Source organism: Brachypodium distachyon, chromosome 3 (assembly GCF_000005505.3).
Source record: "Brachypodium distachyon strain Bd21 chromosome 3, Brachypodium_distachyon_v3.0, whole genome shotgun sequence".
Taxonomy (NCBI): domain Eukaryota; kingdom Viridiplantae; phylum Streptophyta; class Magnoliopsida; order Poales; family Poaceae; genus Brachypodium; species Brachypodium distachyon.
The window spans coordinates 27,044,918-27,060,004 of NC_016133.3; the positions used below are offsets into that span (position 1 = coordinate 27,044,918).

At 44.9% G+C, this 15,087-nt stretch overlaps 2 long non-coding RNA genes across 2 annotated transcripts; both read left to right on the forward strand.

Annotated features, from left to right (window-relative positions):
* The first annotated feature begins 4,725 nt into the window (after nt 1-4,725).
* LOC106866462 lies at nt 4,726-9,919 on the forward strand. Its single transcript, XR_001406835.2, has 13 exons — nt 4,726-4,960; nt 5,094-6,128; nt 6,349-6,434; nt 7,074-7,178; nt 7,359-7,478; nt 7,551-7,727; nt 7,838-7,918; nt 8,092-8,242; nt 8,593-8,789; nt 8,884-8,982; nt 9,092-9,345; nt 9,432-9,507; nt 9,604-9,919. It is a non-coding gene; the product is annotated as an uncharacterized LOC106866462 (long non-coding RNA).
* A 217-nt stretch (nt 9,920-10,136) lies between these two features.
* Nucleotides 10,137-13,451, forward strand: LOC104583646. Its single transcript, XR_731520.3, has 2 exons — nt 10,137-10,553; nt 13,025-13,451. It is a non-coding gene; the product is annotated as an uncharacterized LOC104583646 (long non-coding RNA).
* The last annotated feature ends 1,636 nt before the right edge of the window (nt 13,452-15,087 follow it).

Sequence of the window (15,087 nt, forward strand, 5' to 3'; positions counted from 1 at the left end):
TCACAGGGTTCAGGAGGAAGCTGTGGATTAAACGCATCCCCCGGTATCAACACAAAACATTTATTTTAGAATCCGGTTTGTTTGTTTGCATTAAGGTCAAAAATCTTGCATGAAAACTTTATAACTTATTTAGTATATAATAAATGCTAACATGCAACATGCTTACGGTTTGATCGGGTTTTTTTTTAAGTTTTTACCTTGTCGTTCGCGGAGGTGTGCGCGCGTCTCGTGTCCAACATTAATTTGGTGGCTGCCAGACTTACGCAATGCGGTCCATTAGTACATTGTTGAAGCGCTTATTACCATTGCCACCTGTTAATGCCAGCACACGGCATGGTTTCGTCGTGATTAATGTTGGATACGTGTGGTTCTCCATCTGCCACTACTGTGTTGTCAGGCTAAGAAGCTAAGAGTTAGAATTATATATTTCAAGTACGGCGTCTATCCTGTGCATGCCTTTATGAATGTCCTCTCGCCATTGCCCCATGTACTGCTGCCCCTGTAGCACGTCTGATGCGTCTTGTCTAACTCGAGTGTGCTATCGGGTAGTAGCTCCTATACAGGGATCGTAGGTGAGACAGTGATGTTCCGTGCAGCGATGCAGTGTCCGCCAGAGAGCACGCGTGGTAGGATCTTGGTGTAAATCTCCGACGCATCTGCTAGATCGCTGACTTGCTTCTCACGCGATTTGGTGCCGCAACCAATCACGCTTATGAACGAAAAATAAAAATTGTTTCTCTACATGTTAGTACACATATATGTGTATACCGTGCATCTGCCGTTCTGTGTGACATGCTTATGTACTGCATCTGGGTTGAATAGATGCTTAATATACATGGTACTAGGTGCAACGAAAACGCTGCCTTGTTAAGCAAAAAAGTTAAAACCGATTGGATTGGATACCTATTGAGCCTATTGAGTGTTCTCTCAACACATGGCTTGTGAAATGATCTTGGTTTGTCCTTGGCGGATAGCTAGTTTCATAGCATGAGCTGCTCCATCCCCGTTGCATGCTTGCCGCCCATGCCTCCTCGATGGGGTTGGAAGGTACGCTCGGTATTCAATTTCCCTGCGCCCCAAAAAATAGTACGACTAGACTGGCAGCTTTGCATTGTGTCTTTCGTGCGTGTGCATTAGCACCCTCTGTACCCCCGTAATATCTCAAATTTTCAAACTTTTACATATGCATTGCATCCATGAGCATCATGCCACAATTGCATATTTAAATTCAAATTTTGAATCTCAAAAGGTTTTTAAAAAAACTCTATTTTAATTTAAACCATACGGTTTGCACCATTTTGAACTTTGGATCTTCAAACCAATAGGGTTTAATTATAAAAGGGGTTTATTGCATATAAAAGCTATCTCATAATTTTTTGGATAATTATTTGGAGTTGAAAAAGTATTTTATTCAAATAGTTATATAGCCCTAAAGACATTTATAGGGCGAATGTATTTTTATATATTTTATTTTGAGGGGAAATCACTCCCGAAAGTTGTATCATGATAGAACATGATTTTACAAATTTTCTGAAATTTATTTGGGCCAATTTGGAGTTCAAAATCAAAAGATATCAAAGAAATAAGAAAAAGAGAAAAAGAAAAGGCTTAAAGAAAAAAAAAGGGAGAAAGAGAACCGAACCGACCCAACTAGGCCGGCCCCGTCTCGCGCGCGCCCAGCTCGCCCGAAGCCCCCCCGCGCCCGAGCGCCGCGGGACGCTGACAGGCGGGGCCCGCCTGTCAGGGGCGTCTTCCCCGTAGGGAAGGCCCACCCATCAAGGCGCGCCGCCCGCGCGCAATCGGCGCCGCCGTCTCCGCCTCCCCGTCCGGCCGTGCCCCTCACGAGCTGCCTCCCGCACCACTATAAAGGGCGCAGCTCCCTCTTCCTTTCCCTCCCGCTCTCTCTCTCTTGCCGCCAGGCCGCTGCGATTTCTCGCCGGACGCACCGCGCCACCGCTCGCCGAAGCCCGTGCTCGCGCCGCTGTCGCCATTGTCGTCCTAGGCGGGGCGTCCGCCCTCCCCAAGCCGCGCCGACCCCGTCCTTGCCTTCGCCGTGCCGCGCTGTACCTGCCCGCGCTCTCCTGTCGCGCCCACGTCGCCGGAGACCCCCACGCCGCCCCGCCCGTGCCGCGCCGCCGCCGGAGCCGTCGCCGGAACCCTAGCGCCGCCTGGTGAGCTCCATCTTCGATCTCAACCGTCCATTTCATCTCAACGGTGTAGATTAGATCGGATTAATTCACTTAAACCGAACCGGTACCGACGAATAAGAACACGCCACGTGGCACTCGATTTATAAAATAAAAATCTAATTTTAATCCCGGAATAATTAAATGGCAGTTTTGCAGAAAAGCCCCTATAACTTCAAATGATCATAACTTTAAATCTGTTTGGCCAAATTTGATGATCCACACCTTAGGAAATGTAGAATCTTTTGGCACTGTCCAATTTCAAATTTGAATGAAACAAGTGTCCAAAATTTTATTTAGTTGTCCTCTGTTCAATGGGACAGAGAAATAAATATTTTGAATCAATTTGTTTGGCTGATGCCAATAAAATCTTATTTTAGGGTTTAAACCCCAACCTTTGCTAATTGTTTAAAACCCTATGCATTTTTTTCTATTACCAATGCTTAGGATCAGTTGATCACCCAAATAAAATAAACCAAGTCATGTCACATGTTGCATTGCAATCATAGCATATCTTATTTTTGTCGTGATGTGAATTGTGTGTTTATGTATGTGTATGTTTGTTTGTCTCGTATAGTTTTCTCGGAGAGCGAACCTTGCGAGTGTGACGAGTGTTTGAACTCGAACTACTGTGACAAAGGCAAGTTCACTTTGACCATCATCCCATTATTTTATTATGCACTAGATTTTATTAGTTGCATTAATAAGATTATTATTGTATCTATGCTAGATATGATCTGTCCTAGTAGTATAGGATACCTTTGCCATGCCCTCACCACTAATTGCCATCGTGGTAGTAAAATGTTATGCTATGATAATATATGAGAGTGGTATTATTACAATGTGATACTATTGAATTACATTATGATTTTCCTAGTGTATGGCAAAACAAGTAATTCAATGAATCGTCCTGGGTGGGCGACTTTGAGTTTTCGGATGTCGTGACGTTAGGTCCATTTCTATGGGGCCCGCTGAGTCGTCTCTCCGTGTGATTGGGGAGCGTCCATGGTCGTCTCCCCGTGCGATTCGGGGAGCGCCTGCGTCACAATGTGGGATGCCACCCGGGATAATCAGAGACTGGACTAGTTTCCTGTTTAGTAGCTTCCAGTACAACCACATGGTAATATGGGCTCTGCCAGGATGGATGTAAGACATATGATCCTGAATCCGAGGGATTGTGCAGATGTAGCCGTGTAGGTGGGAACGTAGGTCCCTCAGGTGGTCTGGGTGATTATGGTCTGAAAATTCCTGTAATCAATGCCGTTGCTACTCTACCCTGAGGACAGCAAGGGATTAACACGTCGATTTCTGTGGGGAATGTGTACAACCTCTCGAGAGTGTCAAACTAAGTACTTAGCCGTGTCCCCTGTTACGGACAATTATGAGCAACTAGATATTGGGTCTGTAAGGAAGGTCTCACTCATCCCAATTTCTTAAATAAAATGAATGGTTTGAACAGAATAGGGGCACTTGATGTTTCTACTCAACGTGCTCTAGGTTAATAGGAGCATGGGTCTTTCTACCCCGTGTACAATAGTGATAAAACTATTTAATAAAATGATAGGATGATATGTTGATGCTTTTATGCAATTAGCCAAAACCCCACCTTACCAAACACTGCATATACTTGACAGGATCTGTTATAACCCTTTTGTGAACTTGCCAATATATTAAATGTATTGATCCTCTAATGGCTGCAATGTTTAAATGTTGCAGGTTAACCAGGTGAAGAGTGTGGTACGAAGTGTTAGGGTTACGAGTTTATATTCCAACATGTTTTGACCGTGGAGTTGTTATGGGGCTCCTACATTTTCTGTTTTCCGCTGCAAGATTTTATCTTTTTCTAAGCTAACCCATGAGGTTATGCAATATGTAAGGTTCTGGATCAATGCGATGTAATATACTTTTGACATTTGTATTTTGATCTTACATCTTGAAACTGTGTGTGCTAGCGAGTCGATGCATGAACTAGCACTGTAAGCATAGAAATAGAACCGCAGTAAGACGAGGATCGCTTCAACCCTGCAACGTGTCGGGCGGACTGGCGACAGTGAACTGGACAGAGATGGCCTGCATCTCGTCTGCAACTATTCTTCGTAAAAAACTACTGTCGGTCGACCCGTGTACTGCTACACGATTACGCCTCCTTCAGAGTACCATAATTTCTGTCTATGCAGAAAAATTTCTTAATGTTCGGTATTAACCATCGACAACATTAGAAAACCATACAGATCAAGCTAATCTACTAACTTGGCAGACCATTTTGAACAAAAAGTCAAGAACCCAGTATCAGAAAACCACGACCCGTCGGGACGAGACATATGATCATTTTGATGTTTTTGTTCTCCAAAGTAGCATGCACTGCGAACACAGGCCGGTGTCGTCGTGGGGTGGTACGATCTAGCACATGCCTACTTTTGGGCAAGAGAACTAGCTCGGTGACTGCGAGGTGTACCTGACCGAGCTCACAAAGGCAGTGCTCCCTGGTAATTTAATGCATCAACGGCTTTGTTGTGCTACAACGCGGCCACACGGTAGAAAGTACAGGAGTTGGGGGGCGATGGTGGTCATTGAATACAGGCGGAGCAGACCCAGGGGGGGAAAAAGCTGAGTACTGCTCGTCTGTACTAGAAGGGCATATCGATAGGATCCACACCAATCCTCTCGAAATCTAGCTCGTCGAAAAACACATCTGCGGAGAGGAGGAGATGGACGGAGAAGCCGATGGAGTGGATGAAGCTCACGAACTGGCGGCTTCGTGCAACGTACAAAAGGTAGGAGCTCTATCGACATGCTCATTCCAGTACTTGAACTGCCTCTCCTTCGTTGCTCTCGTTGTTCAATCTTGGGAGTGCATTTCCGCGGGATGGCCCATTGCTGACGCAACACAAGTTACGCTGCGCGCAGGAGTCGGACAAGATAACGAGGCGGGAGCGGGAGGCCAGTGGAACCAGCAAGATGCGCGGACTCGGCGGGAAGAGAGGCCGCGAGCTAGACGCTGCCATTGAGATCAAGAAAATGAATCGAGATCTATCAATGGATTGTGCGGGAGGTCCTGCGGATGCTGTTAGCTGGAAGCCAAGGGGCACTGTTGCTGATACATCGTTCAACCATAGGTACCTGACGGACGTGACCAGAAGATGGTATAAAGATGTTCCTGATATGATCAAAGTAATCGAGCCTCTCAATCTAGGAAGCATACATAAACTTGACACCATGGGCCTGGTGCTCCGTGATTTTGGCATGTACTTGCTAAAACACCTGGACCCAGAGACTATGGATCTAGATGTGGGTGGCGGTGACAAAATAAAAATAGATGAGGACCTGATTTGTTCCATAGCAGGGTGAACCACGGGGTTAAGAAGAGTATTATGAGAGAGGCGGCCCATAAGTTGCTAGGCACAGGTCTAGGCAAGAGTAGCAACTTCCCCATTGCGATGCTCCGCAAGATCTTGATGACCTCGGACATGAAAAGTATAGATTCGGACAGTGGCAAGGATAGGATACGAGTTGCGTACACTATGCTCGTTATGGCGACATTCCTGACCCCGACAGGAGGGACAGCAAAGGTGTCCGATGAAGCGCTCAGTGTGATCAGCGATCCTAGCAAGATTGGCTCGTTTGACTGGGCAAAGTTGGTGGTGGAGGTACTGCAAGAGGGGGCGAAGAGGGTTCAATCAGGGCTGAATTTTGCCCAACCGAAAGTTGAAGTGCAGGGTTGCTTACATTCCGATGGTTTTGTTTCCCATCCTGCAATCAAATTTAACTTACATCACGTTCTACACCATGCAAATGCAGATCGCTTACCTGGACTTTATGGAGAGGAAGCTGAGGAATAATGTTGATCAGCCGACCCCGAGGGTTGAGCATTATTCTGAATTTGTTTTAAAGGATTTGATGAAAACTCATGCGCCCTGGGCTGCTGCGCAGGATAAAGAACAGGTTAATATTTAACTACGCATAACAGCCAGACTAGGCAATATTTAACTACAACCTGCAAAAATGCCACACCTTGCAAAACACATAGGGTGCAGGCATATTACCGTGTGTTATTACGCATTTGGAAAAATCATGGGTTTAAAGTATTTCGCATGGGTGAAATAAAAATAAAAATATATTTGTCGCGGGATGGAGAAAGGATCAAGGCTCATGTCCATTGCAGATGATAGTTTTTTCAACGAATTGTGGTTAAATTTAGGCGAGCGTGTCCAGGGTGTTAATGCTTTTACTCCGGAAGATATGAGGAAGGTGAGCTCCGCAAACCCGTTTATTGTAATTCTACCTTGATGGATTTCCAAAATTATCCATACATCATTGGTCTCATGTTAACATTTGTATGAAAAAATGATTTTAATATTACCATCATGCCTGCATGTTAATAAATGATAAATGATCGTATTTTACATATTGTACCGTTCTAATATGTTTCGCTTCTGTATGTAAATAATATTAAAGATGATAGTTAATAGTTTTAATTTTCATGTAGTTTTTCTCTTATAATTTCTGGATGCACACAACACTTGCCGCATGAGTTAAAAAAATGCTAATACATCTAAGAGGCACTCGTGCAAAAATAAAAGCCTATGATATATTGTATGTTAGTTTCATGACCTGTATTGACAAGTAAAAAATACACATTCCCTGTTGAAAACAAACAAAACTGTGAAATCTTACTGGTTAATTAAAAAGATTATACCGCGCTAAACACGATGGTGATACATACCACATTATAATTTCCCATACGTGCTCTATATTTATTTATAATAGTTCTTATTGCTACATTACCAGCAAAAATTCTAAACATTATTGGTGCGCGATTATTTATGATGTATCTAGATTAATGATGCATGGATCCCCTGACCCAGTCGTGCTTGTCTCGAGCCCCAGATGTAGGTGGAACAGAAACAGTGACTCCATGCAGCCTAGATTTGGCAGTGGTACCAGGAACTACTGCGAATGCATCCGGTCCCCCTGCTGGCCCATCTAGCACAGGTGATTTTCTTGACCGCAGGCTTACCATTCATGGCAGTCGGCCTAACATTGATAGCTCCTTGTTCTTTTTCCTTGTCCTGTCTTTTTTTGGTGCAAAGCTACAAAACCGTCTAGGCAGGCAACTGGAGGGTTGTATTGTCCTCCGTCTCGAAGTGTGCTGACGTGCATGTCCATTTTCAGATGGCGCAGGTGGCCTTCGAGTTTCACCTTTGCTGAACTCTACTGGTGGTCCATGTCCATCAACTCCATACCTTGGACTAGTCACGGCGTCTAGCCCAGTGGGCATCAAAATAAATACAGGTATCTGTGGGTAGCTCATTCGTGTGCAAGTTGATGACGTCCTTGGTACTGAACTAACAAACAACTTCACAGATGATGCAGAAATGGAGATGGGAGACGCAGAGAATTGGCAAGTTGACTGTCGGCTAGATATAAATGATCGTGCAGTATTTGACAGCACGCCACCGAGGCCAGCAAAACTGATGCCAGTAAGGAAAACGCCGACAATAGCGCCCACAGGCTCATGTGTTTTACTTGTTGCTGACGAAGGTGATCATTAGGATATTAAAAATATGTTAGCTACACAGCGAATTTTCCATGGGATGTCAATGTGCTTACTGTTATTCACGTTTTATCGTTTATTTTTCTGTCGATTTTAGAAACCGCGATAAGCGATATTGGCTCCGAAGGGTTATACATCTCGGAAGACGAACCTGTTTGGGATGTGGGTAATGCCATATGTAAGTATTCCCTAATTTCTTGTCCATGACTAACGATGTCTCCACCATATTATTCGTAATTATAGTTCATATTCCGCATCAAATGTGCTTACTGAAAAAATATATTCTCCAATAATTACACCGAAAAAAACCTTTGCGTGTGTTGGCCACTCACACATAATTATTCTGCACAGCTGCTGGGACGACGATTGCGAGGTCAGAACAATGGGGCAGCGACATGATATTGCCTTTTGCCATGGGGCTTAGCCATAAACTACCGAGCTTGGATGCATGCATGGATCTCTACAAGTCGCTTATGGATCTCCAAGAACCGGAGACCATGAAGTAAGCATCGTGGAAATACCCCATGCCCGTTAAAAAAAAACTACAATAATAAATTGTGTTTATTGGCGATCCGTACTATTTTTTTGGTTCGGTCTTGATCTGACATTGTGTCAACGTAAAATAAACACAAATTACAACGCGTCATGCTTGTCTTGATTGTTTTAATTGGCCTATTACGGCCCTTTTAAGAAATATTTAAACAGTTTTAACAAATAAAATAAACTTGCAAGCATGTATAAAAATTGACCGAAGCAGATGCATTAAAATATGAACCGTTGATTACTGCATCCTGATTTATTATACCCCGATGAACATTGTTTGGTGGTGTACGTTTGTGTAATTGTGCGCAGATACTGGTTCAGGCATCTATTCCCAACCGAGATCAAGATGAGCGGCGAAAAAAATGCAACACATCTTTAGTGGTGATAGACCTTGGTGCCACGTCGCCATGGATGCATCATGGCGCCTTCTGAGTGAGCTTGATGACGAAATGATACAACCGTGGGGAACACCCCAATGGAGACATCTACTGACCCCAATGTTCGCGGTTAGTACATAAAAATAATTGCTCACTTTGATTTGTTGTATCCCGTGTCCCGCATCATCAATCTGATTCTGTTTGCCTTTCGCAAATTCTTCAGATCCAGGTCATGTACACTGGTGACCAAGTCACTTGGGAAAAAGTTTACAAGATGTTCTCCGGATGCAAGTACAATTACGACGTCAGCAAATGCTGAATGGTATGACGTGGTGATCATTTATTTTGACGTTAATCTGACGCCACCCCTACCTTCAAAATAAATATTTGTTCATCCACATATGATATAATTCCAAAAATGTAAAACGCAGATAATGTTACCTGTTGTCCTGGAAGCAGCATGGTCGCTCTATGTGTTTGATCAACTCACCCAAATGGTCACGGTGCTTGACCCCATGAACACTCATTCAGAGTTGGCTGATTACGTCTGCAAACACAAGAGTGTGGTGCATGACATGCTGCGGGCACTTGGAAGTATAAAACTTAGCCTCGGTGGTGGGTGGGTGCATATAGGAGATGATTGGGAGATAGTCTACAACTCATGCATGCATGAACCTAGTACCAGGTACCGACGTTTCAGACTGGTTGCTAGGCTGTACAATTTAAACCAACCTTGTGCAGTTCATTTACATTTGTTTGCTATGCTTCCAGGATTGAGACAGGGGTTTATATGCTTCATTACGCAAGGGAGTTTGATGGCAACACACTGTCTGTCATGCCAACCAACGTGAGATATTAGTCCTCTGCAAACGTTATCAACAAGTTTTGCTCTGTTACTATATGACATGTTTTACAAAGTTTGATCTTTTTTTTAATGCGTCAGGATGGACTCTCTGATAGCCTGGCAATGACAATGTACAGACTGCTAAAAATGAAGGGCAACTTCGGAGACAAACCTGCCGTCTAATACAACTAAGATGGACTCTGAAATCGTCTGCGTATCAATTACCTACAAGTTAATTCCAGGATCTATTATGTTATGGGCGACCGTGATGCCGTTTGATCAGTCAATTTTCACGTTTGCACGAACCGATACTGCCTACACCTCGATCGTTGCTAGTTTCTGCTTTGAAGAAGCTGACCTGTGTTTTATTTTGTCCAGTAGGTTGGAATGAGTTGCCTCTATCTTTTGGTTTTTACCTGGCATAATATTCTGATGCTCTGCCGTGTTATCCTGTCAGTTTGCGCCCCGTGATCGTCCTGTGAATCCATACGTGGTTGTCGATGGTGGAGTGGGCGGTGACGATTCGTCCTTGATGTTATCCTACTGGAACATGGATTAGGAATATATTCTCGTCCGCGATACATATCATGTGTCCCGTGACTGCTACACACGACAAAGAACCACCGCCAACACACCACCTCTCCCACCCAACTCGGCCACGCAACCCCTCTCCCCATAAATACAGCGGAGTGGATCGCTCACTAGGAAGCAAAGCCCGAGATCAAACCAACACACAAAGCCACTCACTCTGCGCAGCAACGGCCCGCTCTCGCTTCGGGCTACCACAACTTGGCGTCGTTATGAGCACCACCAACTCAACCACTGATCTTCCGGTGGCGATGACCGGTGCTGCCGGGTGCCCACTACTTCGGCCAGAACATTCGACTGTTCTTGGCGAACGGAACTTCCATACCTACGAGCAGGAGCAGCTACACCAAGATTTCTCCCTTGTTGTCACCTACGCCGGGCCGCGCCGTCGTTTTTCTCCTCAAGACATCACGGCCGCCATCGTCGGAGCAAGTCCCCTGATCCCGGCAAATGCATTCCGGGTAAATTTGCTGTACCCGAAAATGCATTTTTGCTCATGTTTGATCATGTCGCGTGGAAGGAGCATGTGCGCGCTCTGGGTGAAGTACATGTACGAGGCACGACCATCGTACTGTCGCCGTGGACTCGTTACCACAGCGCCGAGATGGTGCAATACTGTCATCGCGTGAGAGTGTTCACGGAGGGTCTACCAGCACACTCCTTCACCGTGGCGAATGCACGCCGCATCCTGCCTGGCACCTACATACAGGCTATTGCCAAGGAGAGTTCGTGGCAGTTAGACCTCTCCTACTTTGTCATTTACGCATGGGTAAGGGATGCAGACGCTATACCTAAGCGGACGAGCTTGGACATTCCCGAGCCGCCACCACCGGGTGTCAGCTCCGGTGAGGGGTCGGATGGTTTGTTCGAGCTACTTAATGATGGACAGATCATCGATCTTCCTCTCCCACCGCCTATGCTTAGCCATCCTTTGCTTATCCACCTAGACTCGATACTCGTGCTGCCTGATCAAGCCCTCGTCGTCGATAGTGCCGGTGGTAATGAGTACAGGTTCAACTGGGCCCGTGGGATGGAGGATGGTACAACCGATTTTTAGCTAACCGATGTACCTGCTGACGGGGCAGACGCATCCCGTTGGCGCTTGGGGCAGCTTAGGCAGTAGTCCAAGGACGCGTGCAAACGAACCGCTCCCCTATCGGAACAAAATATGTTTTTACGTTGTCTTGTGGGGATTTATCCTGTAGAGTCGTCAAGGTAATGCTAGTTGCCTGATTTTATGAATGTTACTGTTTTGGCATGGTGTATGGTGTAACCGTGAATATTCGTGGACAAGACAATGGTCCTACCAACGAATTACATGATTCTACCGACTTTGTGTTAGGCACAATAAATATAAAAACAAGATGTGAAATGTCGGCGTGAAGGCCGAAACGTGGAGACTACGTACTGTTGAAACAAGTACCAAAAATAGTAAAAAAAACTTTAAAAACAAGCACTAGCTGTGAATGTAAAAAAGAATACACAATGTCTAACAAGGTACAAAAATATAAAATGTTCGCGGCCAATGATCCCACCAATAAGTTAAATACTCCTGCAAATATCAAATTCGAATCTTTAATGTGAACACAATCTCTAGTCGTGAATGTCAGTTATACACGCGGTACGATTAAGTGCGCGAGTGCGAAACTTGCATTCCACCGGAAAGGCAAACAGGGCAGTCACAGTACGTGGAATGCCGTCTTTATTGCTTCAAGCACATCTCCGGGCATGTGGGATGAATTCCCCTCAAGACGCATTGTCTCATATAGAGTGATTCGTCGTGCATATGGAAATTCTCCTGCATGGTTGCATGACAGTAAAATACCACAAATTAGACTTACCAGGTCAGGTTGGTAATGAGACCACTTGAAAAACAAGGATTTTTACCTTTGACAATGGTTTCACTAATTTGGTTCCATCGTAGTGCCTGGCCATGTAGATTGCGCACATCCCGGAGTCCTCTCTGCTCATTACAAGAAAGGTGTTGGTCCCAGACTAGCAAAACAAATACCAACTGATTTGTCGGCGAGATCATTTAGATGTGGGCGAGTTACCTCAAAAAATCATCGGTCATCAACAAAGGAAATCGACGAGTCCATCCATCGGTACCGCAAGACCAGTTTGAGTAAAATGATTTAACAGCCCGGAACAGGGCAGATAGAATCCTTGTTGACACAACTGTGTGTAGCCTCACACGTTCATTACAGAAACCAAGTTTTCCAACAACGGGATCTAGCACATGCATGACTTTTTGTTGCATGTCCATTGCGTAGCAGCACCACCGGTCCTCGAGTTGTGCCATTAGGTGATACTATACGTGAAGAACATTCAAAATATAATATTAAATCATTGATTGTGAAGATTTAACCATGCCTTACACAAAGCATAATACGATGGTGTGTTGGAAATGAAGGTATTTTGATTCAAATAGTATACCATTAGACATGAGTTTACTAGGAAATTCCTCGCGTCCGCCTCGAATTCATTGTGTGTCGACAACAGTTTAATTGGGTCTAGGTTGGACATGGCGTATAGCTGAAAAAACAATGACAACCAGTACATGAGCTTCGTTCCAATTTTTTGGTGGATAAATGCAGTTACCGACAATTATAACTTACCGTGAAATCTGGCTCAACAAATTTCCTCCAGCACATCCCCACGGCATCCCTGTTGGTGAAAAGGTCTATCTGTCCCATTCGCCTTACGATTAGCGAGCAGATGTCGTGACTAAGTGGCTGGGAACCAATAATTTGTTGCCGGATGTATGTCCCGTCAATCTTCAGTAGGCGTGGGTTCGCGCGTGTCACCCAGTTGCTGATGAGTTTAAGATGGTTTAAAGACAAAATATCAAACGGTAAAATTTATTACTAAAATGCACGAGCAGATAATGTTGGTGTCAGAACGATGATTTACCGTGCCAAGGTTGAAGCAGGGGCCCGTGCTATCCAATCAACGATGGCGAAAGCAGCTGTTGGAGAAGGACCGGGCTGGAAATTGCCAGAAACCCAGGGGTCCCTGGCGAATCGTGATGGCAGGACGGGCTTCATGGCGGGCACATCGTCTGTTTCCAGACCAAACGTAACAACACCAGCCTCCGTGGAGTCGTCAGTGTAACCATATAGAATTCCAGACACTATGTCATATGACCACTTTGTAACACAGTCCTCTATTTTTTCTTTGTCAACGATCTCATCTGAAAGTAAAGATTGTAAATTATAACCACCGGCTGATGTGTCTGCCTCCGCTGCAACCTTCTGACGGGCGTGTCCTCAACAAACAAAGGCTGCGGGATCTTTTGTAGCCTTTTCCGTCTTGCATCTGGTATGGTTGATGATGTGAACAAATGTTCATTTGTAAAATGTAGAATTGGGATGACTTCGGATGACTTCGCACTAACTTACCGTCTGTAGAACATCCAGACGTAGACCGGCTTCTGCACTTTACACCTGTTATTGACTTCAGAGGGCTATGGCCTGTGGACAATTCTGCCAATGGGAGGCACATCATAAGATTTATGAAAATTTTATGTAACTTTATATTCATTTGTCACCGAAACCAAAAAATACATTAGAATGTGCTGTACTGCTTGGTCCGAAACTAACCATCATCATCGTTTTCAGTCATGTGAGACAAGACCTGGGTTGAGCTGCAAGGTGTGCTGCTAAGCACGCGTCCTGGGCAGTCACAAATAGGCAAACGGGGATTATCGCATAATAGGGTACAGGGGTCGTCGGGGTACACTTCTCGATTGAGCATGAACAGGCAAATTAAAAATTACCGTGTGGAGCTGGTTTGTTCTCCCAAGCGTAACATGATTCCCTACCAGACATCAGGCAGCAGTTGCATGGTCCGCTGGCTGCGTCCAGCACTTTATCCGCAAATGAGTACGACTCGTCTTGGCATTTCTTCTTGAATTCGTTGCTCATTACCACCATACGAGCATTATGCTCACGTATAAGTATCGCGATCTTTGAACCGGCCTTGGCAATTTAAAAATAGCATCACATGTTAACTTATAACAGAATGATATGCTTTGTATCAGACCAACTAAGGACTACCAACATACCGGCTGCGGGTATTTCTCCTTGATGTGCCGGGCAAACTCATTAGGCCCTGGTGTGGTGCTCGTAGGTGGTTTGGGTGAGTTCACATAGGTGGACGATGTATATGTGCCAGCATTGAAATTGGGACTGGGTGTGCTCGACTTCAAACCCACGGCCGCATTGAAACGCTGCCTTGACTGGGATTGACTATGTGTTGATTGATGAGCGGGTTTGCGAGTTACCTGTGAACGGTCAAAAAAAAACGTCGGTTAACGATTAGGAATGCCTAGGAATAAAAGATGATGGAGCCATGTGCAAACCTCGGTTGAGATCTCTGGTTCAACTATTCTGCCTGGGGGGTGGAATGCTCCCTCCGACGTGTTATCACTGATAATATCTTTCGGACAGAATCGTAGTCCTACACGAAGATACGAGGAAATATGTCTTTCGGCTTGCTAAGGCCACCCAAATCAATCATGTCCATGTAAATGACCTAACAGGTGAATAAAACCAAATGTTGGTTGACATACAGATGATCTTGTGCATGCTAAGATCGAGAAAAACAACAACATATGGCCGAACAAAAAGTAGAACCGTAGAGCCCGAAAAGCATCCGTACTAATTTTGCGAGATATTAATTATTACCTGTAGTAAAATGTGGCATCCCCCTATGTTTATTGCTGAACACGCCTTTGCAACATCTGCCTTCAGTTTACTCACGGCAATGGCTATGTGTTCCACTACAAACTGGCACCAATTGAAGTTGGAGATCGCTTCAGGATGACTGAGGCTACTGATGAAATCAAGGCTCGCGTAATCGTGCTTGCTAGTTGGTGCTAGCAGGTGCCCAGCTATAAATATCATGAACGCGATCCGGAAGCAACCAACTTCTACCTCGTCTGATTCTTCAGACAGCGGCCTAAGCAGGCATACCTCGGCTGCTTTCAAACTA